The sequence below is a fragment of the Eriocheir sinensis genome, chromosome 43 (assembly GCF_024679095.1).
Source record: "Eriocheir sinensis breed Jianghai 21 chromosome 43, ASM2467909v1, whole genome shotgun sequence".
Classification (NCBI taxonomy): Eukaryota; Metazoa; Arthropoda; class Malacostraca; order Decapoda; family Varunidae; genus Eriocheir; species Eriocheir sinensis.
In genome coordinates this window covers 4854773-4880195 of record NC_066551.1, presented here as the reverse complement: position 1 = coordinate 4880195, position 25423 = coordinate 4854773, and the positions used below count along the sequence as shown (strand labels likewise).

At 42.2% G+C, this 25423-nt stretch overlaps 1 protein-coding gene across 2 annotated transcripts in view; it reads right to left on the bottom strand.

Moving 5' to 3' along the window:
- The window catches only part of LOC127010340 (uncharacterized), a 138432-nt gene extending 115528 nt beyond the window's left edge, over window positions 1-22904 (bottom strand). The window contains exon 1 of one of the 2 annotated variants that reach the window (XM_050884276.1): window positions 22736-22904. The gene's annotated coding sequence lies outside the window, so the exon portion shown is untranslated. Of the gene's footprint in view, window positions 1-21264; window positions 21286-22735 lie in introns of those variants that run through there. The other variant, XM_050884277.1, reaches the window with a different exon arrangement.
- Window positions 22905-25423: the final 2519 nt, after the last annotated feature.

The window sequence follows — 25423 nt, the reverse complement described above, 5'->3', positions numbered from 1 at the left end:
GGGGGGGGGGGGGCATGGGGAAGAGAGGGTGCAGCAGCAGAAGGAGGCATTTCACGGTCAAGGGTAAGGGACTGACTGCTTCGGGGTGGGTAGGTGGGTAGGTAGGTAGGTAGGTAGGAGGAGGAGGAGGAGGAGGAGGAGGAGGAGGAGGAGGAGGAGTGTTATAACGGGAGGAAATGGCAAGGGAAGAGATGTTTTGCTATCCGGGAAGAGGCGAAGGAAGAGGAGGCGGAGGAGGAGGAGGAGGAGGCGGAAGAAGAGACGAAGAAGAAGAAGAGTAATGGCGTTTTGAGTTAATGGGTGAACCTTCATGAGTAAGAGAGAGAGAGAGAGAGAGAGAGAGAGAGAGAGAGAGAGAGAGAGAGAGAGAGAGAGAGATACTAACTGATAACTAATAAGATAATAATAATAATAAGGAAAATAATGAGAGAACTTTTTTCATACTTATTTGGTGATTAACTTTTGCTCACTCCATTTCGTCTGTATAGAAAAGAAGAAAAATAAGTCGTCCCATAAAATTCAGTTAAAACATCCGTCACTAGAGAAGGTAGTTTAACAGTGCAATTGATAAGGGTAGTTTAGTTTGGTAATAGTTGAGTTTTATAATAGTTTAGAAGAATGTTGATTTATCGTCTCTATAGGAAAACAAAGAAAAATAGACTAGCAAACATACCCGTCACTAGAGAAGATAGTTTAACAGTGCAATTGATAAGGGTAGTTTAGTTTGGTAATAGTTGAGTTGTATAATAGATTAGAAGAATGTTGATTTATCGTCTCTATAGAAAATAACAAAGAAAAAATAGACTAGCAAACATATCCGTCACTAGAGGAGATAGTTTAACAGTGCAATAGAGAAGGGTTGTTTAGCTTGGTAATAGTTGAGTTTTATAATAGTTTAGAAGAATGTTGATTTATCGTTTCTATAGAAAACAAAGAAAAATAGACTAGCAAACATATCCGTCACTAGAGAAGATAATTAGTTTTAACAGTGTAATTGAGAATGGTAGTTTAGTTTGGTAATAGTTGAGTTTTATAATAGTTTAGAAGAATGTTGATTTAGCGTTTCTAGAAAAAAACAAAGAAAAAATAGACTAGCAAACATATCCATCACTAGAGGAGATAGTTTAACAGTGCAATTGATAAGGGTAGTTTAGCTCAGTAATAGTTGAGTTTTATAATAGTGTAGAAGAGTATGATTTATCGTTTCTAGAAAAAAAAAACAAAGAAAAAATAAACTAGCAAACATATCCGTCACTAGAGGAGATGGTTTAACAGTGCAATTGATAAGGGTAGTTTAGCTCAGTAATAGTTGAGTTTTATAATAGATTAGAAGAGTGTGATTTATCGTCTCTATAGAAAAACAAAGAAAAAATAGACTAGCAAACATATCCGTCACTAGAGAAGATAATTAGTTTTTAGCAGTGCAATTGATAAGGGTAGTTTAGTTTGGTAATAGTTGAGTTTTATAATAGTTTAGAAGAATGTTGATTTATCGTTTCTAGAAAAAACAAACAAAGAAAAATAGACTAGCAAACATATCCGTCACTAGAGGAGATAGTTTAACAGTGCAATTGATAAGGGTAGTTTAGCTTGGTAATAGTTGAGTTTTATAATAGTTTAGAAGAATGTTGATTTATCGTTTCTAGAAAAAAAACAAAGAAAAATAGACTAGCAAACATTTCCGTCACTAGAGAAGATAGTTTAACAGTGCAATTGATAAGGGTAGTTTAGCTCAGTAATAGTTGAGTTTTATAATAGTTTAGAAGAATGTTGATTTATCGTCTCTATAGAAAAACAAAGAAAAATAGACTAGCAAACATATCCGTCACTAGAGAAGATAATTAGTTTTAGCAGTGCAATTGATAAGGGTAGTTTAGCTCAGTAATAGTTGAGTTTTATAATAGTGTAGAAGAGTGTGATTTATCGTCTGTATAGGAAAACAAAGAAAAAATAGACTAGCAAACATATCCGTCACTAGAGAAGATAATTAGTTTTAGCAGTGTAATTGATAAGGGTAGTTTAGTTTGGTAATAGTTGAGTTTTATAATAGTTTAGAAGAATGTTGATTTATCGTCTATATAGAAAAACAAAGAAAAAATAGACTAGCAAGCATATCCGTCACTAGTGAAGCTAATTAGTTTTAACAGTGTAATTGATAAGGGTAGTTTAGTTTGGTAATAGTTGAGTTTTATAATAGTTTAGAAGAGTGTGATTTATCGTCTCTATAGAAAAACAAAGAAAAATAGACTAGCAAACATATCCAGAAGAATGTTGATTTATCGTCTCTATAGGAAAAATAATAGACTAGCTAACATGTCCATCAGGAGAAAAAAAAAAGTTGACAGTGAAATTAATATAACAAATAAAATAGTTCAGCGTCTTCCTGTATAGAAAAGAAATAAACAGAAAAATGGACTCATCTTATGATTGGAATAGTTTAGAACAGTATAACGTTCTCGTCTTTATATAAAAAAGGGCAAAGAAAACAGGCTACCAACATAAGCTAAGTTGGCAGTGCAATTAATAAAAAAAGTTAATCCTCTTACTGTATAGAAAATAAAATAGAGTAAAATAGTCTCCTATAATCAAGACCAGCTACAACATTCCAAGCATGCGAGGAGACGATACAAGGCGCGGGAAAAAAGAGAGAAAAGAAAAAAAATTAAGGGGCGGAAAAAGAGAGAAAAAAATTTAAGGGGCGGAAAAAAAGAGAAAAAGAGAAAAATTTAAGGGGCGGAAAAAAAGAGAAAAAGAGAAAAATTTAAGGGGCGGAAAAAAAGAGAAAAAGATAGAAAAATAAGGCGCGGAAAAAAAAGAGAAAAAAAAAATTAAGGGCGGAAAAAAGGAGAAAAAGAGAAAAATAAGGCGCGGAAAAAAAGAGAAAGAAGAAAAAAAATGAAGAAGAAAACAAACGAAGACAAGCAGCAAGAGATGGTGAAGCGCAGATAAGGAAAACAAAATAAGGAAAACATTACCATTGAAGAAAAGAAAATGGCAGTAAAAAAAAGAAAAGAAAGAAGAAAAAAAAAGAAGAAAACGAGCGAAGACAAGCAAGAAGAGGCCGGGGAAGTGCAATTAAGGAAAACATAATAAGGAAAACATAACCACTGAAGAAAAGAAAATGGTAGGTAGGAAGTTAGAGACAAGCACGGCGGTGGTACGATGGAAGGGAATGAAATAATAACGAAAAACAATGAAAACAACGACAGCAAAGAAACACACGGAGAACATTGTCACAGAAGAAGGAAATAGCAGGAAGGCAGGAACAGGCGCAGTGATGATAAAGAAGGAGAGGAAATAATAATGAAAAATAATGAAAACAAGGACAGTAAATAGATAGAGAGAACATTGTTATTATACAGGAGGAGAAAGGAAGGGAAGAACATGCAAGGAGGGTAAGGGAGAGGAAAAAAGAGAGGGAGGAAAGAGTGTAGGAGATATACGGAAGCAGGAGGGAAAAAGGAGGAGAAAGGGAGGGAGGAAAGGATGGAGAGATGAGAGTAAAAAAGAGGAAAAAGAGAGGGAGGAAAGAGTGGAGGAGATATATGGAAGAAGAAGGAAGATTTAATAAAGGGAGGAAAGGATGGAGAAAAAGATAGAAAGAAGAAAGAAAGGGAGGAAAGAATGCAGATGGAGAGACAAAAGGAGAAAAGAAAGGAGAGAGAGAGAGAGAGAGAGAGAGAGAGAGAGAGAGAGAGAGAGAGAGAGAGAGAGAGAGAGAGGAAATAATGCAAATGGAGAAACGAAAGGAGAGAAGATGATGTGCAAGGAGAGAAAGGAGAAGTGGAGAAGAGGAAAAAAGAAGAGGAGAAGAGAGAGAGAGAGAGAGAGAGAGAGAGAGAGAGAGCATGCAGGAGAGGAAAAATAATGAAAAATAATGAAAAAATGACTGCTGATAAATAAGTCTCAGCGAAGAACACAACACTTGCCTCACGCTACCCACCACCACCATCACCACCGCCGCCGCCGCCGCCACCACCGCCGCGACCTTTCTCCGCTGCCTCAACCTTGGCCGCCACAGCCTCTGCCTCGCCGCCGTGTGTTGACCCTTTCACGGCCTGACCCCCCCCCCCCCCCTGCCTCCCTCTTCCTTGTCTCCTTACCTGCCTCCCTTTCTCCCTTCCTTCCTTTGATTATACCTCTTACTGTGCGCTTCCTGCTTCCTTTTATCTCTCCCTTTCTCTCCCTTTTTGTTTATCTGTTCCCTTTCTCTCTCTTTTCTTCTCTCTGTTTTCCTTCCTCTCTTCCCTTTATCTTGTTACCTTTGATTATGACTTTCTAACTGTTCGCTTTCTTCTCTCTCTCTCTCCTCTTCTTTCTACCTGTCTGTCTAATTATCTTTCCTCCCGTGTTTTCTTACCTACAACTACTATGCTTCTGTCTGTCTTTTCTTCCTGGTTGTCTTTTTTCTTTTTTTTCTTTTTCTCTCCCTTTGTGTCTCTACTTTTCTTTTTGTCTGTGTGTCTTCTTATATACTGTTCTTTTTTTTTATTATTTCCTCTCTCTCTTTCTTCCTTTTTTCTTATCTGTCTACTCTTCCTTCTTTCTTTCCTCCCTTAATTTCGTTGTCTTTCTTTCGTTCTTTCTTTCTTTCTTTCTTTCTTTTTTCCTTTCTCTCTTACTTTTTTTCTTTGTTTGTTTCTTTCTTCCTTTCTTCCTTCATTTTTTCTCTCCTTTCTTTCTTCCTTTCTTTCTTCTTTTCTTTCCTTTTTTCTTTTTTCTTTCCTTTTCTTTCTTATTTCGTTTTACTTCCTTCCTTCCTTCCATCCTTCTTTCATTTTTTCCTTCTCTTTCTCTCTCCTGTTCGTCATTTCTTCCTTCATTCCTTTTCTTTCTCTCTCCTCTTCACCACTTCTCCTTTCTCCTTCAATTTGACCTCCCTTTCCTCCTACTCTTTCCTCCTTTCCTCCCCATCCTCCTCCTTCCTCCTCCTTCTTCCTTACCTTCCTTTCCTCCTCCTCCTCCTCCCTATTGTCAACACTTTGCTTTCCTATTACGGCGCTGATAATTATGTGACGGAGGAGGAGGAGGAGGAGGAGGAGGAGGAGGAGGAGGAGGAGGAAGAGGAAGGGCAACGTGCTTTCTTTGGGGGATTCCACATTCTATCCGTTGTGAGAGAGAGAGAGAGAGAGAGAGAGAGAGAGAGAGAGAGAGAGAGAGAGAGAGAGAGAGAGAGAGAGAGAGAGAGAGAGAGAGAGAGAGAGAGAGAGAGTAGATGACCTTGAGCGACCTTTCATTGTTACCTGTGAAATTAGTGCAAAAAAAAAAAAAAGAGAGAGAGAGAGAAGTATCGACTGACCGCGACGAAAATTTTGGAAATACTTCACTTACCGGCGAGGCGTGAACGAAGAGAGAGAGAGAGAGAGAGAGAGAGAGAGAGGGAGAGGGGGAGGGGGGGGTAGAGGGGGGGTGTTAAAGACTCGCAGCAGGTGGTACAAAACGAAGCAAAGAGGAGGTGAATCGTGGACACACACACACACACACACACACACACACACACACACACACACACACACTCCTCTCTCTCTCTCTCTCTCTCTCTCTCTCTCATACCACTTAACAGCAAGAAGGCGGAGGAGGTGCGGGCATGAGGAGGAATTAGTAGTGGTGGTGGTTGTGGTAGTGGTGGTGGTGGTGGTGGTGGTTGTGGTAGTGGTGGTGGTGGTGGTGGTGGTGGTTGTGGTAGTGGTGGTGGTGGTGGTGGTGGTGGTGGTGGTTGTGGTAGTGGTGGTGGTGGTGGTGGTGGTGGTGGTGTTAATCGATTTTTTTTTTCAACACTGTCAGGTAAAGACTAAGAAAAGAAATAAAGAAGAAAATAACGTTGAAATACACGCAAGAAAAACAGTAATATAAAGCTTCCAACCAGTAACTAAACAGAGGAGAAGGGGAGGGAGAGGAGAGGGAGGGGGGTGGGGCAGGGGAAAGAAGGAGTAGGAAGGGGGAGGGATTAGAGAAGGGCACAGAACCATACCCTCATCCTTCCCCTCCGTCCCTTCCTCGCACCCCAATCCCTATTCTCAACATTAACTAAACATTTCAGACTAGGGAGAGGAGAGGATGAGGGAGAGAAGGGAGGACAGAGGAGCCTTAATCCCTCCCCCTCCTTCCTCCTTCCTTCCCACTCCCTATTCTCAACATTAATTCCTTGTCATTTCACTCTATGGTCCCTCCAAGCGAGAAAAATGAAAAGAAAAATCACCTCTCACACAAACCATTTCATAATATATATATCAAAGCTTTTGTGATCAGATTATGTATCATCTATTTTTTGGGGTTTATATCATGGCACAAATTTGGCCCGTCGCTGCTACCGGGTTAAAAAAGGGAAAAAAAATGAAATAGACTCCCACAAATGACAGAGTGGTTAGAGTGCGGTTGTGGTGAGCCCAGTTCGAATCCCACTGACACACGCTGACAATTTTCAACCATCCTCGAGTGGCGGAAGGTTACCCACATTTTTTTTTGCAGTAAAGGAAACAGTTCAAGGGCAAAAAAAAAGGAAACAATAACAAAAAAATCCCTCGCTACTCACTGCTCCTACACAAGAGCCAAGAGGAGTGGCCGAAAGAGAGGTCAATTTCGGGAGGAGAGGTGCCCTGATACCCTCCTCTTGCTGCCCGGATCCTCAACCAACCCTAACTTCGACTTTTTTTCTAGTGGAGCACCGGGGGGGCAGCATGGGGCAAACAAGAGTCACACATCACGGCACCACTATAAAAAAAAATTCGTCCGCGCCACTAACGAGCTGGGGCCGACCAAGAACCGCTATAGGCATCACCTTCAAAAATCTTACTTTGACCCTACTTGTGAGATTTCGACCCTCCCTCTGCCCCTCTCCCCCCTCCCCCCTCTCTTGACATTATATTCCCCCGCTTCCAACACCTTTAATTAGTGCGGGGCGGCAAACGGCAGGTGAACGCATAAAGTAACATAATGGGAGAGAAGTGACGGCCCTTGCAATCTGTTTCACCTGTAATTATTAGGTGCAAGGTGTGGCTGAGGGGGTGAGGGGGAGGAGGTGGGGAAGGTAAGGTGGACAGGTGTAAATGTATATTCCTATTGTCTTAGCGTTATATATTATTCAGAAGGTCGCGTTCATTGTCATACGAGGGATTTTTTTGCTGAGTACGGCGGTGATAATTTTTGGCACTGCTCCGTATAGTTTCTTCATCGTTATCATACTGGTCTTGGTGTCCATTTGCTGTTCTTATATTGTTCTTGGTGTTGATACCGTCCATTGTTCTCTGTTAGTTATGACTCCAGTGTAGTGTTCCTTTCTTGTTCTGTTATCTCCGTCCGTCTTTTCATTATAATCTTGATGCTGTCTTTTTTATCTACTGTTATCTACTTTGCGCTAACCTTGTACTATATATTCTGTTTTCTTCAACATGCTTCTATTCTATTCAACTCTATTCTGTCTACGTTATCTATCGCTTATATCTATCGTCTGGCGTTCTCTTCCACGAATTCTTGGCTTCTTTTCAAATCCACTAAATCGTCGACTTTTTGGTACGCCTTTTACTCCTTGCCCTGTTCTCTTCATCTCTAAACCGGTACTCTTTCCTCTTCTTGTCCTCTTCTATCGTTCTTACTGTAATGCTTGAAGTTGTTTTTAATTAAATCTCCCAATCACTGACTTCTTTGCTAAACCTTCAACTCCTTTTGCTCTCCTTTCCTCATCAGTAAACCGGTACGCTTTCCTCTTCTTGTCCTCTTCTATCGTCCTCACTGTAATGCTTGAGGTTCTTTTTAATTGAGTCCGCCCAATCATTGACTTCTCTGCTAAACCATCAACTCCTTTTGCTCTCCTTTCCTCATCAAAACCGGTACAAATTCCTGCCCCCCGTTGTCGTACTTCATGCTGTCGTGTACAATTAATTCCGCCAATCGTCGACTTCTTTGGCGAACCTTCACTTTTTTGCGCTTTCTTCTTCATCGGTAAACCGGTGCGAATTCTTGCTCACCATCTCCTCGTGTAGCTTTGGTTGTCGTGTGCCATCGTTCCTTAACCTGCCCACTTCTCTCGTTCCTCCGTTCACCCTCCGTTATTCTTTTCTTCTTCTGTTTTTCCTCTGTTATTCTTCTTTTCTGCTCCTGTTCTTTTTCTGTTCTGTTCCTTATCCACTTATTTTTCTCCTCTTTTTCTCCTGTTCGTTCTTCGTTACTTTTCTCCTCTTCTCTTCCTCTCCGTTCTTCTCTTCCTCTCCTCCTGTTCCTTCTTCCTTATCCTCCTCCTTCCCTCCTGTTCCTTCTGTTATTCTCCTCCTATCCTGTTCTTTTTCCTTCCTCCTCCTCTTCTATCCCTTTTCCTCCCTCCTCCTCTTCTGTTCCTTCTTCCTCCTCCTCTACTTCTGTTCCTTCTTTCTCTTCCGATCCGTTTCTTTTCCTTCCTCCTCTCCTCTTCCTCCTCCTTCCTCTCCAAGCCTCCAGGAAGGTTTACGAGTCGAGTGTTAATGCGCTGCGTCGTCGCCAGAGGGGGGGGGGGGGGAGAGTCGTTGGTGACTTTTCGTTTATTAGCAAAAGGTAAACGCGAGGTAATTGTCGGGGGAGGAAAATTTCGTGGGCGTGGGTTTTTTTCGCCGTTATAACTTGTACGTAATGAGACAGGAATGTGTGGGTGTTGGGGGGGGGGGGGGTTGAAGGGGCAGGGGGAGGGGGGAGGGAGAGGGAGGGGAAGCCTGGGTGTCGGTGTGGGTGTGTGTGTGTGTGTGTGTGTGTGTGTGTGTGTGTGTGTGTGTGTGTGTGTTGACTCACGATAGACATATTCGAAGCCGTTCCCTTTCATTGCCTTTCCTCCCTTTCTTCGTACCTTTCCTCACCCTTTCTTCCTCCCTTTCTTCTCTTCCCCTCCCCTCCTCCTCCTCCTCTTCCTCCTATACTCTTCCTGGACAGCCCTCTTACCTTGCTCTCCATCTCATTCTTACCTCCTCTCCCTACATTCCTTTCCTCTTCTTCTCTCCCTTTCTTCTCTTCCCCTTCCTTTCTCTTTCCTTCCCCTTCTCCCTCTCCATCTTTTCCTCCTTTCTCTACATTCCGTTTCATTTCCTTCTCTCCCTTTCTCTCTCCCTTACATCACTCCCATTTCCTCCACTTCTAAACACTTCAAATTCTCACGTAATGTTGTGTTGGAAGTCTCAGTAGTAATAGTAGTAGTAGTAGTAGTAGTAGTAGTAGTAGTAGTAGTAGTAGTGGAAGTAGTGTATTAAACAAAATCAATGGACCAGTAAATAAGAAATCGTTTAGGACACAAAAATGGAGCCTGGGAATGGATGTTACTTCTCCATTTTTACATCCATGTCTGTATTTGCCGGGCGATGTTTACCTAACTGTGATATGCTGGGACGGACTGGACTCACGCCGCGCCAAGTTATATAGAATCTCTTTATCCCTTCCAGTTTGAACCCGCAGAAGGACGGGATGGCTGTATACCTGTCTCTGCCTCTCACTCTTACTGGCAAACGATTAGGCAGAGAGTTGGCAAGGTTAGGTTAGGTTAGGGTAAGGTTAGGTTAGGTTAGGGTAAGGTTAGGTTAGGTTAAGTTAGGTTAGGTTAGGCAGAGGGAAGGTTAAGTTAGGTTAGGAGAGGTTAGATTTGGGTTTGATTAGGTTAGAAAAGGTTAGGTTTGGGTTTGATTAGGATAGGGTAAGTTAGGGTTGGCAGAGGGAAGGTTAAGTTAGGTTAGGAGAGGTTAGATTTGGGTTTGATTAGGTTAGGAAAGGTTAGGTTTGGGTTTGATTAGGTTAGGTTAAGTTAGGCTTGGCAGAGGGTAGGTTAAGTTAGGTTAGGAGAGGTTAGGTTTGGGTTTGGTTAGGTTAGGTTAAGTTAGGTTTGGCAGAGGGTAGGTTAAGTTAGGTTAGGAGAGGTTAGATTTGGGTTTGATTAGGTTAGGTTAAGTTAGGTTAGGCAGAGGGTAGGTTAAGTTAGGTTATGAGAGGTTAGATTTGGGTTTGGTTAGGTTAGGTTAAATTCTCTACATATCTAGTTATTTATATTTCTTTTACATTGATGAACACGTCACTAAACTTTATCTTATTAATTATCAGTTATCATCATTCTCTCTCTCTCTCTCTCTCTCTCTCTCTCTCTCTCTCTCTCTCTCTCATCCCAACAGTACATTCACTCTTTTTTTCCTCCTTTTTCCGTGTTTTACTTTCTCATTTCTTCACATTTTTTTTTATGGTATTCGTGAACCAAAAATTATCTTTCAGCTCCGGGGATTCGAACGTGGGACCTGTTTTGAAGTGCTAAGCGAGTGTACCAACCACCACCACTAGCGAAAAGAATGTGTGTGTGTGTGTGTGTGTGTGTGTGGAATGTTTTCATCACGACCCAAGGAAATGACGTCATGTGTGTGTGTGTGTGTGTGTGTGTGTGTGTGTGTGTGTGTGTGTGTGTGTGTGTGTGTGTGTGTGTGTAGAGAGAGAGAGAGAGAGAGAGAGAGAGAGAGAGAGAGAGAGAGAGAGAGAGAGAGAGAGAGAGAGAGAGAGAGAGAGAGAGAGAGAGAGAGAGAGAGAGAGAGAGAGAGAGAGAGAGAGAGAAAAGGAACCTCAATTTCTCGTGTTTTCAATATAGTAACAACGAATTACGAACATTTTTCAATAGATATTTTAACCAATAATTCCTCTAGATAAAAACAAAACATACAAATAAGAGGTAGAGAACGTAAAGGAGAGAAAGAGGTGAAGGAAATATAAAAAAAGGAAGGAAGGAGATGAAGGAGGGAAAGAGGAGGAGGAGGAGGAGATATAGAAAGAAAGGAAGATGAAGGAGGGAAAGAGGAGAAGGAGGAGGAAATAAAAAGGAAGGAAGGAGGTGAAGGAGGGAAAGAGGAGAAGGAGGAGGAGATATAGAAAGAAAGGAAGATGAAGGAGGGAAAGAGGAGAAGGAGGAGGAAATGTAAAAAGTAAGGAAGGAGATGAAGGAGGGAAAGAGGAGAAGGAGGAGGAAATATAAAAAGAAAGGAAGGAGATGAAGGAGGGAAAGAGGAGAAGGAGGAGAAAATATGGAAGAGATGAAGAAGATGGGGAAGATGTGGAGGAGGTGGAGGAGGAGGAAGAGGGGAAGTGGAGGAAAAGGAGAAAAAAGGGTACAGGAAGATGGGAGGTGGAGGAAGAGAAAAAAAATTGGGTGGAGGTGGAAGAGGGGAAGATATGAAAAACAAGAAAATAGGGTGGAGGAGGTGGAGGAAGAGGAAGAGTGGGAGGAGGAAACAAGGGAGGAGGAGGAGGAGGAGGAGGAGGAGGAGGAGGAGGAGGAGAGTGGGCGCCATCTATGGAGGAGCAGCGAACTCATCAAGGCGAGCAAACGAGCCTTCAAGGGGGAAGTTCAAGGTCGAGTTTCCCGTCCGTGTAAAAAAGAAGAAAGGAGGAGGAGGAGGAGGAGGAGGAGGAGGAGGAGGAGGGTGGAAGGGTGAGCTGTGTGTGGGCGTGCGAGACAACAATACCGTCTTTGGATCTCATGACCGACGAGGAGGAGGAGGAGGAGGAGGAGGAGGAGGAGGACATTGAACTGAGATGACAATTAAGAGCAGCGGAGGCGCCTTAAGGAAGAGGTGAAGAAGATCAGAAAGAGGAGGAGGAGGAGGAGGAGGAGGTGGGGGAGGAGGAGGAGGAAATCAGAAGGCGGAGCAGGAGGAGGAAGAGGAAAGATCAGAACGCATAGGAGGAGGAGGAGGAGGAGGAGGAGGAGGAGGAGGAGGAAGAGGAGGAGGAGTAGGAGGAGGAGGAGGAGGAGGAGGTGGTCAGGCGTCCTGTAGCCATGAAAGGATCTTGAAGGAGTGAGTTCTTTGAGCCCCGAGGTGATCTGGGTGATGGGTCTCTCTCTCTCTCTCTCTCTCTCTCTCTCTCTCTCTCTCTCTCACTGCATATTCGGTCAAGGGGAATGGAGATGAGGAGGAAGGATTGGATGGGTGAGGCTGGAGGAGGAGGAGGAGGAGGAGGAGGAGGAGGAGGAGGAGGAGGAGGAGGAGGAGGAGGAGGAGGGAGTGGGGTGGAGGAGGAACAGGAATAGGAAGATAATGGGGAAGATAATGATGATGAGACGGAGAAAGAGGAGGAGGAGGAGGAGGAGGAGGAGGAGGAGGAGGAGGAGGAGGAGGAGGAGGAGGAAGTGCATGGAGGTGGTAAGGAATACAGAGGGGAGTTTCTTATGTTTAGTTGATGATGATGATGATGATGGGCAGGATGAAGAGGAGGAGGAGGAGGAAGAAGAGGAGGAGGAGGAGGAGGAGGAGGATCAGAAAGAATTACAACCTTACCGCAAGCAGTTTGGACAACGGTCAAGGGTGCCTCACACACACACACACACACACACACACACACACACACACACACACACACACACACACACACACACACACACACACACACACACACACACACACACACACACACACACACACACTCAAGCTCATGATGATGTTTTGATTGTTTGCAAAATGTGCCCTGCCCTTTCTCTCTCTCTCTCTCTCGCTGTTTATTCTTAATTTCCAGGACCAGGAAGTGTGTGTGTCTATCTCTCTTTTTCTCTTTCTTTCTCTCTTCCTCTTTTCTTCTGTCCGTCTTTCTGTCTGTCTGTTTTCATCCTGTCACTTTCTTTCTCTCTGTCTTTCCATTTATGTTTCCCGTTTTTTCCGTCTCTTTCTTTCCTTACACACACACACACACACACACACACACACACACACACAAGGACGCACGGAAGAGGTGACCTTGGTGTGAGTTCTCCTCCGTCAGGTTGAACAGGAGGAGGGAGGGAGGGAAGGGAGGGGCGGAGGAAAGGAGGGAAGGAGAGGAGGAAAGGAAGGGTGTGGGAAGGAGGTTGATTGGAGTAGTTTAGCAGGTAAGGGAAGGTGAGGGGGGTGGGTGGGGGGGGTTAGTAGGTAGGTAGGACGTAAGTAGGTAGATTGGGGAAGGTAAGGAAAGGTAAGTAGATAGATAGATAGGTAGTTGGTTGGAAATTGGTTAGTTCTTATAAGAGACAGGTAGAGAGATAGACAGACAGACAGAAACATCGACAAGCAGAAAGATGAAAGAAAGCCCCCAAAAGATATGAAAAGTTAGGAAACACGAGAAATTTTAGTCATCATCAACACCATCATCAACATCATCATCATCATCATTACTCATCCTTTCTTCAATATAAACTAGTTCCTACAGTAACATTTTCCCACTAATGCTTCCTGTCACACGCTCACCCACTCACCAAACCAGTAAGGGAGGATTAGTACTAAAGGGGAAGGCCGCGCCCAGCCCTGAAAGGAGTTGCGCAATGCTTCACAGAAAGAGGGGGAGCAAAAAGCAGACCAGTTCGGGGCGTCTCAGATTTTTCTATTCGCTGCCCGTGTGACGCAGAACTCGATCTTGAAAACGTTTTGTATCGGCCTTCCTGGAGTTCCTGTCCTGTGTGAAGGCCGGGCAGCTGATGTGTCTCACTACTGCTACTACTACTACTACTACTACTACTACTACTACTACTACTACTACTACTACTACTACTTCTACTACTACTACTTCTACTACTACTACTTTTTCTTCTTCATCTTCTTCTTCATCTACTACTACTTCTACTTCTACCACGGCTGTCCTGTGCTATCCAAATCCCTTATGCAAGAGTTGACCAGCATCTTCAATCTTTCATCCTTTTCACTGGTAAACTTTGGCCTCTAGTTGCTTTCGTTAGTGTAAAATAAACTACTACTACTACTACTACTACTACTACTGGTGCCGCTGGTGTTGTTGGTGTTGGTGGTGTAACTTAGAATTCTGTCCTCGTGTATACTAAATAATCAGCCAGTATCCAGCATATATACATAGAAAATAAGTGTGCCTATTTTTATACTTCTTCCTCTCACCCTGGACCTACATTCCTAACAACAACAACTACTACTACTACTACTACTACTACTGCTACTACTACTACTACTACTACTACTACTACTACCACTACCTCTGCCGTCACATGATTTCTGGGAACGATCGTGGTATGCAATTCAAAGTAAGGAGAGTTCGACAGAAGGTGGGGTGAGATGCCTGTGTTTATTTTTGTGTTTATTTTTTGTGTTCTTTTTGTGTGTCTTGTTCTGTTGTGTTGCGCTGTGGTTGTGTTTGTGGTGCTGGGCTGTATGTTGCCTTTGGTGTTGCGTTTGTGTTGTTATTTTTGAATTTTGTTTTGTTTTTATTTTTGTTGTTTGTCATTTTCTTCATCATTATTATCGTTCTTTTTGTTCTTTGTTCTCCTTTTTGTTGTTCTTTTTGTTGTTGTTGTTCTTATTATTCTTATCATTCTTGTTCTTGTTCTTGTTCTTCTTCTTCTTCTTCTTCATATTATTACTATTATTAATTTCCTTTCTTCATGTCCTTCTTTCACTCGCTGCTGTTGTTATTGTTTTTTCCTCTTATTGTTATTAACACCGACCTTGCTCCCTTTCCTGCAGGTTCCCAGGCGGCATTGTCTTCACTAATTAACAAGGAGCGAACGAAAGAACGAAAGACCCGTGACGTCACTTCCTTCCTTCGGTGAGTTAACGCAAGGCAACGCAACTTGACCAATATTTAAAGCACACATTTCGTTAATCATTTCCTTCACTTCGTCATCATAACTTCCTTCACCTCCTTCATTATTTCTTCCCTACTTCATTGTTTCCTTCAGGGTCACTCAGACTCCTTCGCCTTAATTCTCACGGCTTTTTTTCTTTCTTCTTTTTACTCTTTCATAAGATCGCATATTCTTCGGTCCGTTATCTCGTACAAAAAAAGGAATTGATAACGGTTGAGAGTCTATGCAGGGAAAGGTCAACGATGATGTGTGTGTGTGTGTGTGTGTGTGTGTGTGTGTGTGTGTGTGTGTGTGTGTGTGTGTGTGTGTGGTGTTACGTGACCTAGTGAGATAATATCGTTAAGAAGGAGGAGGAGGAAGGGGAGGAAGGGGAGAGATGGGGCTTGTCAGATTAGGTCACGAAGAATGAGGAGAGAAAAGAGATGATGGAAGAAGGAGGAGGGAGGAAAAGGGAAGAGGGGAGCAGTATGTAGAGGGGAGAGGGAGGAAGGAGAGAGGACAGGAAAGAAGGGAGGGAGGGAGTATAGGATAGGAAATGAGAAAGGAGGAGGAGGATTAGGAGGAAGGAAAAGGAGTAGAGGAAACTGAAGGAAGAGGAAATAGGGAAAAAATGGAAGAGGGGAACCATATGTATAGGGAGAGTGTGAAAAGGGAGGAAAGAGAGAAGAAGGGAGGGGTAAGTAGAGGAAATGGAAGGGGTAGGGAGAATAAGAAGTAAGGAAAGGGAGAAAAGGGAGGTTAAAGGGGAAGAGGAGAGAGGAAAGAGGGGGAAGAGGGGACAGTGGAGAAAGATGAAGAGGAGAAAAAAAAAGGAAGAGGGGAACTTTATAGGGAGGAGAAGGTGAAAAGGGAGGAAGGAGGAGAAGAAGGGAGGGGTAAGTAGGGAGAATAAGAAGTAAGGAAAGGGAGAAGAGGGAGATGAAAGGGGAAGAGTAGAGAGGGAAGAGAGGAAAGAGGGGACAGTGGAGGAAGATGAAGAGGATGAAAAAAAGGGAAGGGAGGAGAAGGTGAAAAGGGAGGAAGGAGGAGAAGAAGGGAGGGGTAAGTAGAGGAAACAGAAGAGGGGAAAGAGTAGAGAGGGAAGAGGGGGAAAGAGGGGACAGTGGAGGAAGATGAAGAGGATGAAAAAAAGGGAAGGGAGGAGAAGGTGAAAAGGGAGGAAGGAGGAGAAGAAGAGAGGGGTAAGTAGAGAAAATAGAAGAGGGGAAAGAGTAGAGAGGGAAAAAGAGGAAAGAGGGGACAGTGGAGGAAGATGAAGAGGGTGAAAATAATGTGGATGTCTATAATGAAGATGTTTAAAGGGAGAGAAAAAAAAAACAAAAAAACAGGTGATTGATATTTTTTTTTCTCTTTTTTGTTCCTTCTCCCATGGTCATTTTTTTCTTCTATTTTCTCATGGTATAGGAGGCAGCTTGAGGGTGAAACAATAAACACATAAAATAAGGAAATTCACAATGCACTCACGCCATACAGAAACAATATATATGGATGTTTACAGATAGAACATTAGTGTGGTCAGAAATATTACTCTTCCATACCTCTCTTACCGCAAACACACACACACGCACACAAGCACACAAACCCAACCCAACTCAACCCAAAAACACATAGGGTCAAACTCAACTCAAACACACAACCAACACATGCAAAACAAACCACAGCAACACAGTAAAACACACAACACACGCACAGTACGACCATACCACTACGCCATACCCCTCTGCGTCGCACCTCACACCTTGCACACCCATAACCAGATCACATCGACTCAAGGCCACACTACCACCACCATCACTACCACGACCACCAGTACCTCCGCCCACCCCTCTCCGTAACACCCCGTAACACTACCCACGCCGCCTTATATAGCAACACCTCTTACGTAGCGCAGGTGAGCCATAGCGAAGGATTTAATCATCAGGTGACAGGAAATGACGGAAGACGCGTGTGATTGGTAACTTATTCGAATCATCCTACGCATATATATTTTTTTTCTTTAGTCTGTTAGGTGAGTTTTTGTACGGGTTGCCTAGGGGGGAGAGAGAGAGAGAGAGAGAGAGAGAGAGAGAGAGAGAGAGAGAGAGAGAGAGAGAGAGAGAGAGAGAGAGAGAGAGAGAGAGAGAGAGAGAGAGGTGAGGAGAAAAGAGAGACAATATGAATGACTAATGGAGAGAAAAGAAGAGAAAAAGAGCATTACCAGAGAGAGAGAGAGAGAGAGAGAGAGAGAGAGAGAGAGAGAGAGAGAGAGAGAGAGAGAGAGAGAGAGAGAGCGCAAATTCAAACATCATTAGCAGAATAAATTTAGAGATAGGAATAAGATTAAGAGAAGAGATGAGAGGAGAGAAAAAAAGGCAATGGAGGTAGAGGGTATCAGTTCCTCCTCCTCCTCCTCCTCCTCCTCCTCCTCCTCTTCCTACTCCTCCTCTGTGACGTAATAAGAATCATCCATCAACACGACAATAGAAAACAAGAAAACATAGACAACGATAAAGACCAAAATAAGAAAACATAGAAGAGACGAACCAGACAGACAGAAAGAGACGCTGGGACAGACAGAAACACAGACAGACAGAGAGACAGAAGCTAAACAGATTAACCAACGACCCAAATCTAGACAGGCAGAAAAAGGACGCTGGGAAAGACGGAAAGACAGACATATAGAGAAAAAGACAGAGACAGAAGCTATATAGAACGTCCCAAATGCAGACAGGCAGAAATAAGGCTTTAGGATAGACAGAAAGACAGACAGATAGAGAAAAAGACAGAGCTATATAGAACTAACCAACGTCCTATATCCAGACAGACAGAAGACAGAGAGATAAAAAAGTATATATATGTACAGAAATAAACAAACACAAAGAGGCAGAAAGACAGAGAGGTAGGGGAACAAAGACACAAGCTATATAGTCTAACCAACGTCCAATCATCAGTACATTTCCCAGAGCATGTGTATCATCTCAGCACATTCTATAACCGCGGGACTGACTCAGGAAGGCGGGGTATGAATAATGCACAGCTGGACGCAGACACAAGAATAGGCAATGGCTGAGGGAGGCTGAGGAGCATGCAGCGAGGCGGAGAGTAGTCGAACAGAGTAGGAAAACTAACGAGTATCTGGGCGTTTGGAGATCCTGACCTTGAAGAAGTAATAATATGGAAAGGTTGTGTTAGAGGACTGTGATTGCGGCGCTGGAGTTCAGTAGTTTAGAAGCAATGCAGTTAGGAGTGTATTTGAATGAGCACCAGAAGGAGATATGGGAAGTAGAATAGTTCGGAAAAGAAATAGAAACAGAAGTGAACGTAAAAAGTGAAATAGCTCGGAAAAGATGACAGTTAGCAGTACGTTTGAATCAGCACCAGAATGTAACATATAAGGTGAAATAGCTTGGAAAATAATGCTGTCTGGTGTACATTAAAAACAGAAGCGGATGGCATAATAAAAAGTGAATAGCTGATAGAATAGTGGAGTCAACAGTACATTCAAATTATCATCAAAACGCATTACAGAAAAGTGAAATAGCTTGGAAAATAATGCTGTTAGGAGTACATTAAAAACAGAAGCGGATGGCATAATAGAAAGTGAATAGCTGATAGAATAGTGGAGTCAACAGTACATTCAAATTATCATCAAAACGCATTACAAAAAAGTGAAATAGCTTGGAAAATAATGCTGTTAGGAGTACATTAAAAACAGAAGTGGAAGGCAGAATAAGAGGTGAAATAGCTGGGAGAATAGTGGAGTCAACAGTACATTCAAAATAGCATCAAAACGCATTACAAAAAAGTGAAATAGCTTGGAAAATAATGCTGTTAGGAGTACATTAAAAACAGAAGTGGAAGGTAGATTAAAAAGTGAAATAGCTCGGAGAATAGTGGAGGCAACAGTACATTCAAAATAGCATCAAAACGCATTACAAAAAAGTGAAATAGCTTGGAAAATAATGCTGTTAGGAGTACATTAAAAACAGAAGCGGATGGCATAATAAAAAGTGAAATAGCTCGGAAAATAGTGGAGTCAACAGTACATTCAAATTAGGAGCAAAACGCAACAGAAAAATGTGAAGTAGCTTGGAAAATAATTAAATCAACAGTACTTTGAATCACCACTAGAACATAATATAATCAACACCAAAACCTGACATAAGAAGTGAAAATTGCATCAAAACAAGCATGTCATTTCACCTTCATTATTAACAACCGAATCAGATCCAGCATAAACAGACCAACAGGCCGATACGCAGGCAAGTTGGAGTTAATACTGCACATAAGATTGCGTCATTTCTCTAAGGTGGTTGGGAGTAAACGAAATGGCAGATGGCGCTGGTTGTCGCACGCACGTTTGATGACGCCTGCGGTAAGAGGGTGCCATAGGAATGTAAGGCCTTGTGTGGAGACTTGGAGCATAAAAACGGTTGTGGAATAGGCTGGTTGTTACACGTTTATTTTGAAGACACTTGCGGTAACATAGTGACGGATGAAGGTAAGCGCTTTCCTTAAGACCGTGATGAATGAAAACGGTTGCAAAATACACTAGTTGTTACACGATGGTTTGGTGATAGGTACTTTATCACGATGACAGGTGAAGGTAAAGTTTTTAGTTAACCCGGTACCTGCAGGGTCATGTTTCTTAGGTTAGGTTAGGTTAGGTTAGGTTAGGTTAAAGGCCCCTCTAAATAAAATAATGAGAAAGAATCATCACTCACACAAACCATTTCATAATATATATCAACGCATGTGTGATCAGTTTATGCATCATCTATTTTGGGAGGTTTATATCATGGCAGAAATTTGGCCCATCGCTGGTACACGGTAAAGCCGCAAATTTGGCCCATCGCTGGTACACGGTAAAGCCGCAAATTTGGCCCGTCGCTGCTACCGGGTTAAGAAGGTAAATAATAAAACGCTTACAAAATACACTAGTTGTTATATGATATGGTGACACTTATATTAGCACAGTGGCAGATAAACGTAAGTCCTTTCGTTTATATAAATTAGGCCATTTGTTTAGATGGTAGAGAATAAATAGGGTCGCAAAATACAGTATAAAAAAAAGTTCTCAGCCGATTATTTTGATGACTCTTGCGTTGGAATATAAGAACATGAATCATTTTGTAGAGGTGATAGAGTTAAATACGGTTGCAAAACAAAATACTACGCGATTATTATTTTCCGTAGAGCGATAGATGCATTTCATGGACAAAACATAGAGAGAGAGAGAGAGAGAGAGAGAGAGAGAGAGAGAGAGAGAGAGAGAGAGAGAGAGAGAGAGAGAGAGAGAGAGAGAGAGAACGTAAATCACATATTCCACTCTAATAACATTCCTGATAACCCAGACAGAAAGACATATAAAAAACATAAGCCATTTCGTAGGTGTGGCCAAGAATTAATAGAGTTGCTAAGTCCACTACCTATTACAAGAGCTTTTATTCGACGAACCGCCTGGTAACGCACAATGGTATTTCCTGGAGGTTCGCTACAGCTGTTATGTCATTGTCCTTGTTTACTGACACTTGGGAGAACAATAACAAACGAACATACAAAAAGAAGTAGTCTAGGTGAAACTCCTCGACTTGTAACTCCAGAACTACTCACCGAATTATACGAGGAAGGAACGAAGATGGATGAATTACAGTGATGCCAAAAAAAAAAAACCCATCATACGAAAATAAGAGAAAAAGAAAAAGAGAGAAAAACTAGAAACGTAAGCAGTATGCGAGAGGAAGAGACAAAAATAAACAAAGAAGAATAAAAGCAGGAATTAATATCACGTAAGGGAAGGGGAGAGAAAAGAAGGAAGACAAACAAAGAGGAAAAGAATATAATGCAGAGATAAATAACGAGAAGCTGTGATGATGAAAGCTTATGAATACGAGAAGAGGACAGAAAAAAAGAGAAAGATGGGAAGGTAAATAACATAAAAGAACAAGAGATAAATAATAAAGGAAGAAATATACAAAAGATATAGTGTAACGTTATTTTTTACAGTAAGCGAATCACCTCAAGGGCAAAAATACATAAATAAAAGAGTCCGCTAGTCACTGAACGGCTGTAACTCTCTATTACTCACTATAATTCGCTGTAACGTAATTTGGTCAGCAGCCAGCAAAATTACCGCAATATAGGAAGCACAAGACCATTTCATGACCTCACTGACCCTTACGTTTGTGTTTACGGTGTTTGTCATGCTGGTATTCTCTTTCTCTTTCTCTCTATCTATCTACTTATCAATCTCACTAACATACTGAGCACACAAGAACCCCAAGAAACGTTTAACACCATCGCTGACATTAATAGCAACACATACACATCACTCTTTAAACAATTACGGATACAATAACTGCAACACAAGAATCACAAGAACCGACTTAACATCATCACCAACACACTAACAGCAACTTAAGAATCACAAGAACCCATAAAACGCCATCACTAACACAATAACCGTCACACTAGAAGCACAACAACCCATTAAACGCCATTATCAACACTTAAAACGCAACACAAGAGCACAATGACCCATAAAACGCCTTTCGTAAGACACTAACCGCAACACAAATGGCACTTGAACACATTTTACACTATTACTGACACACACACACACACACACACACACACACACACACACACACACACACACACATACTAACCGCAACACAAAAGTCACTGGAACACATTTTACACCATCACTAACACACACACACACTGACCGCAACACAAGAAGCACAAGAACCTGCTGAACGCCATCACTGACACACTGCCCGCAACACCGCAACACTGCAACACTGCCTTGACACTAAGAATACCAACGAAGCGCCAGAAGAATAGCACCAACAATGCTTGCAACACTTCAGGGACGACGCGACCACAACGCAACACAAATCAACAACACCCGTCACACAACACACTATAGCACATCATAAAACATCACGTTGCATCATCCTTAACGTCTCATCACTTCATATCACTTCACTTCGTTATTTTCACATGTCGTCAAAACACTGATTTCTGAAACCTCCAAACACATAAAGTTACTGAAAGAGGAAAAAAGGGAAAGGAATAGCAATGAAGTGATAATGAAGAGGAGAGGGGAAAAAAAAACAATGGAAAACAAAGGGTGAAGGAGAATGAAAGAATAGGAAACTAAGGATAATATACACGGAAAGGACAATAACACTCACGAGGAAGGAACGAAGGAAGAAAAACAAAGAGGAGAAGAAAAGAATGCGATAAATAACGTGAAGCCGGGATGCAAAAACTCAAGAATTCGAGAAGAGGACAGAAAAAAGAGAAAGGGAAACGTAAAGCGCATACAACATTAAAAATAATAACCAGTAAAGAAAGAAATATACAAACGTTTATACCCCGTAAAAAAGATAAAAGAAAAATGGGGAAAAGGGAAGAAAGAAGGTGAAATAGCATACGAGAGAAGAAAAAGAGAAAGATAGAAACGTGAAGAGCATAGGATGATAAAAGATAACCAGTAAAGAAAGATCTATACAAACGTTTATACCCCGTAAATAAGAGAAAAGAAAAATGGGGAAAAGGAAGAAAGAAGGTGAAATAGCATACGAGAGGAGAAGAAAAAGAGAGAGATAGAAACGTGAAGAGCATAGGATGATAAAAGATAACCAGTAAAGAAAGATCTATACAAACGTTTATACCCCGTAAATAAGAGAAAAGAAAAATGGGGAAAAAGGAAGAAAGAAGGTGAAATAGCATACGAGAGGAGAAGAAAAAGAGAGAGATAGAAACGTGAAGAGCATAGGATGATAAAAGATAACCAGTAAAGAAAGATCTATACAAACGTTTATACCCCGTAAAAAAGAGAAAAGAAAAATGGGGAAAAAGAAAGAAAGAAGGGGAAATACCATACGATAAGAGGAGAAGAAAAATGAAAACAAGGACAGAAATAGATAAACATAAACTAAAGAGGACAAAACACAACCAAAGAAGAATGATAGTTGAAGAAAAGAAGAAAACTACTCATCACAAACAACAACAAACTCAAAATAACACAACGATACTAAAAAAACAAAAACAAATAAAACACAACAAAAACAAACAAAAAAAGGACAATACCACAAAGAAACAATAAGAAGGAGAAGGAAGATGATGAAAAAAACACAATAAAAGAAGAGTAATGAAGAGACAAACAAAGAAACTGATCATCCAACTCACAGCGCAGAAGGGAAGAAGGAGACGCTGAAGAGACGCGGGCGAAGGAGACGAGGAGCGGCGCGCGGAGAGGAGAGGAGAGGAGGAGCGCGCGGTGGTGGACGGCTGGTAGTGAGTGAGGGAGTGAGGGAGAGAGTGAGGGAGAGGTGCCAGGAAGACCCAACCTCGGCCACTAGTGTGAGTGTGTGTGAGAGTGTGTGTGTATGTGTGTGTGTCCTCCCCGCCCCCGCCCCGCCCCGCACCGCCCACACACATAAACCACACACATACTTACATACCCCCCCACCCCCCGCACACACGCACACGCACACACGCACACCGGGGGCACACACACTTTGTTCCTCTGAGCACATTTACACACATACGCTAATTAAGCCTTTTTATGAATATATTACACACACACACACACACACACACACACACACACACACACACACACACACACACACACACACACACACACTTTGCATATCAAGATGGCAAGCGAACATTTTAAGTAGATTAGTAGGCACACACACACACACACACACACACACACACACACACACACACACACACACGTATAAGGCGTACACAGAAGCGGATACAAAGCTCCTGCCTCCCACACCTGACACACAAACATACAAACAAACAAACGTTCTCGTGGACTTAGCTGTATGGAGGTAATTTTATATACTCTCTCTCTCTCTCTCTCTCTCTCTCTCTCTCTCACACACACACACACACACACACACACACACACACACACACACACACACACACACACACACACACACACACACACACAGAGGTTTACACACGTGTCTGCATGACATCAAACATACAGTCATTATATGTACACACAGGAAGCATAGGCGTCATGGAGGGGCCATAGGTGTGTGTGTGTGTGTGTGTGTGTGTGTGTGTGTATGTACGTATCTATGTAAGTATGTATGTATGTGTGTATGTGTGACCTCTTTGTGTGTACATAACTCACACACACACACACACGTAAGGTACACATGAACACCCACACGCACATACTGTTGTGGATGACTGTGTACACACCATCTGCGCCTGTACACACAGAGCTGGGCGTGCTTGTCTCTATATGTGTGTGCGTGTGTGTAAATACGCACACACACACACACGCACACACACACAGATTCATGCACTCATTAACCCATAGCTTTGTGTTTATACTAATTGTCATTCTAGTGTTTTTTTTCTCTCTCTCTCTCTCTCACACACACACACACACACACACACACACACAGAGAGAGAGAGAGAGAGAGAGAGAGAGAGAGAGAGAGAGAGAGAGAGAGAGAGAGAGAGAGAGAGAGAGAGAGAGAGAGAGAGAGAGAGAGAGAGAGATGGGAGAATAAGTGAAAGTGAAGGTTTTGATGAATAACGAGGAGGATGAAGAAAGAAAACGATGAACAGATAAAACTAAGTCGACGGAACAGATAAACTGGAGACCTTGAAGACCAGTTGAGGCGGGGCGGGGCGGGGCGGGGCGGAGTAGATGGGGTCAAGTAAGATAATTAAATGATGCAATAAGAACGCAGAGGAGGAAGAGAGGGAGGGAGGGATTTATGAGGTTGATGTAGATAGGGAAGATTTGTGAAGGAAGTGATGGGGGCGTCAAGGTGAAGAGAGAGAGAGAGAGAGAGAGAGAGAGAGAGAGAGAGAGAGAGAGAGAGAGAGAGAGAATGGTTGAAATAGAAGATGATGGGAGAGATTGATAGTGAAGGGAGGCATTTATGGAGGTCGTGTTGATAGGGAAAATTTGTTAAGGAAGTGGTAGGTGTTTGAAGATAATGGGAAAAAGAGGAAGATAGAGATAAAGAAAGTATGACATAAATGAGAAGGAGTGGGTTTGATGGGCTATATAGATGGGAAAAGGCTCTAATTAATGTAATGGGCGTGTCAAGGTAAAGAGAGGGGAGGATAAGGGTAAGGATGGGGATAAATAAATGATGATGGGTGAAGTTAATGGGGCGTGTAGATGGTTAAGGGTTCTAATGGGTGTGATGGGCGTGGGCAAAGACGAGAGGGAAGAAGGGTAGGGAAGTGATGGGGATGTCAAAATATGGGAATGGTGTAGATAGAAGGAAGGGCACAGATGACGATGGAAGGAAATTGGGTGTGTAGATAGGCCTAGGAATTGATGGGGTGTCAAAATATGGGGAATAGTGTAGATATATAGAAGGGAACAGATGATGATGGAAGGATTGATGGGGTGTGTAGATAGGCCTTGGAATTGATGGGGGTGTCAAAATAAGTTGAATTATGTCGATATAAAGAAGGACACAGATGATGAAGGAAGGAAATTGGGTGTGTAGATAGGCCTAGGAATTGATGGGGTGTCAAAATAAGGGGAAGGGTGTAGATGTAAAGAAGGGAACAGATGACGATGGAAGGAAATTGGGTGTGTAGATAGACCTAGGAATTGATGGGGGCGTCAAAATAAGTTGAATGATGTCGATATAAAGAAGGAAACAGATGATGATGGAAGGACATTGGGTGTGTAGATAGGCCTAGGAATTGATGGGGGCGTCAAAATAAGTTGAATGATGTCGATATAAAGAAGGAAACAGATGATGATGAAAGGACATTGGGTGTGTAGATAGGCCTAGGAATTGATGGGGGCGTCAAAATAAGTTGAATGATGTCGATATAAAGAAGGAAACATGATGATGGAAGGAAATT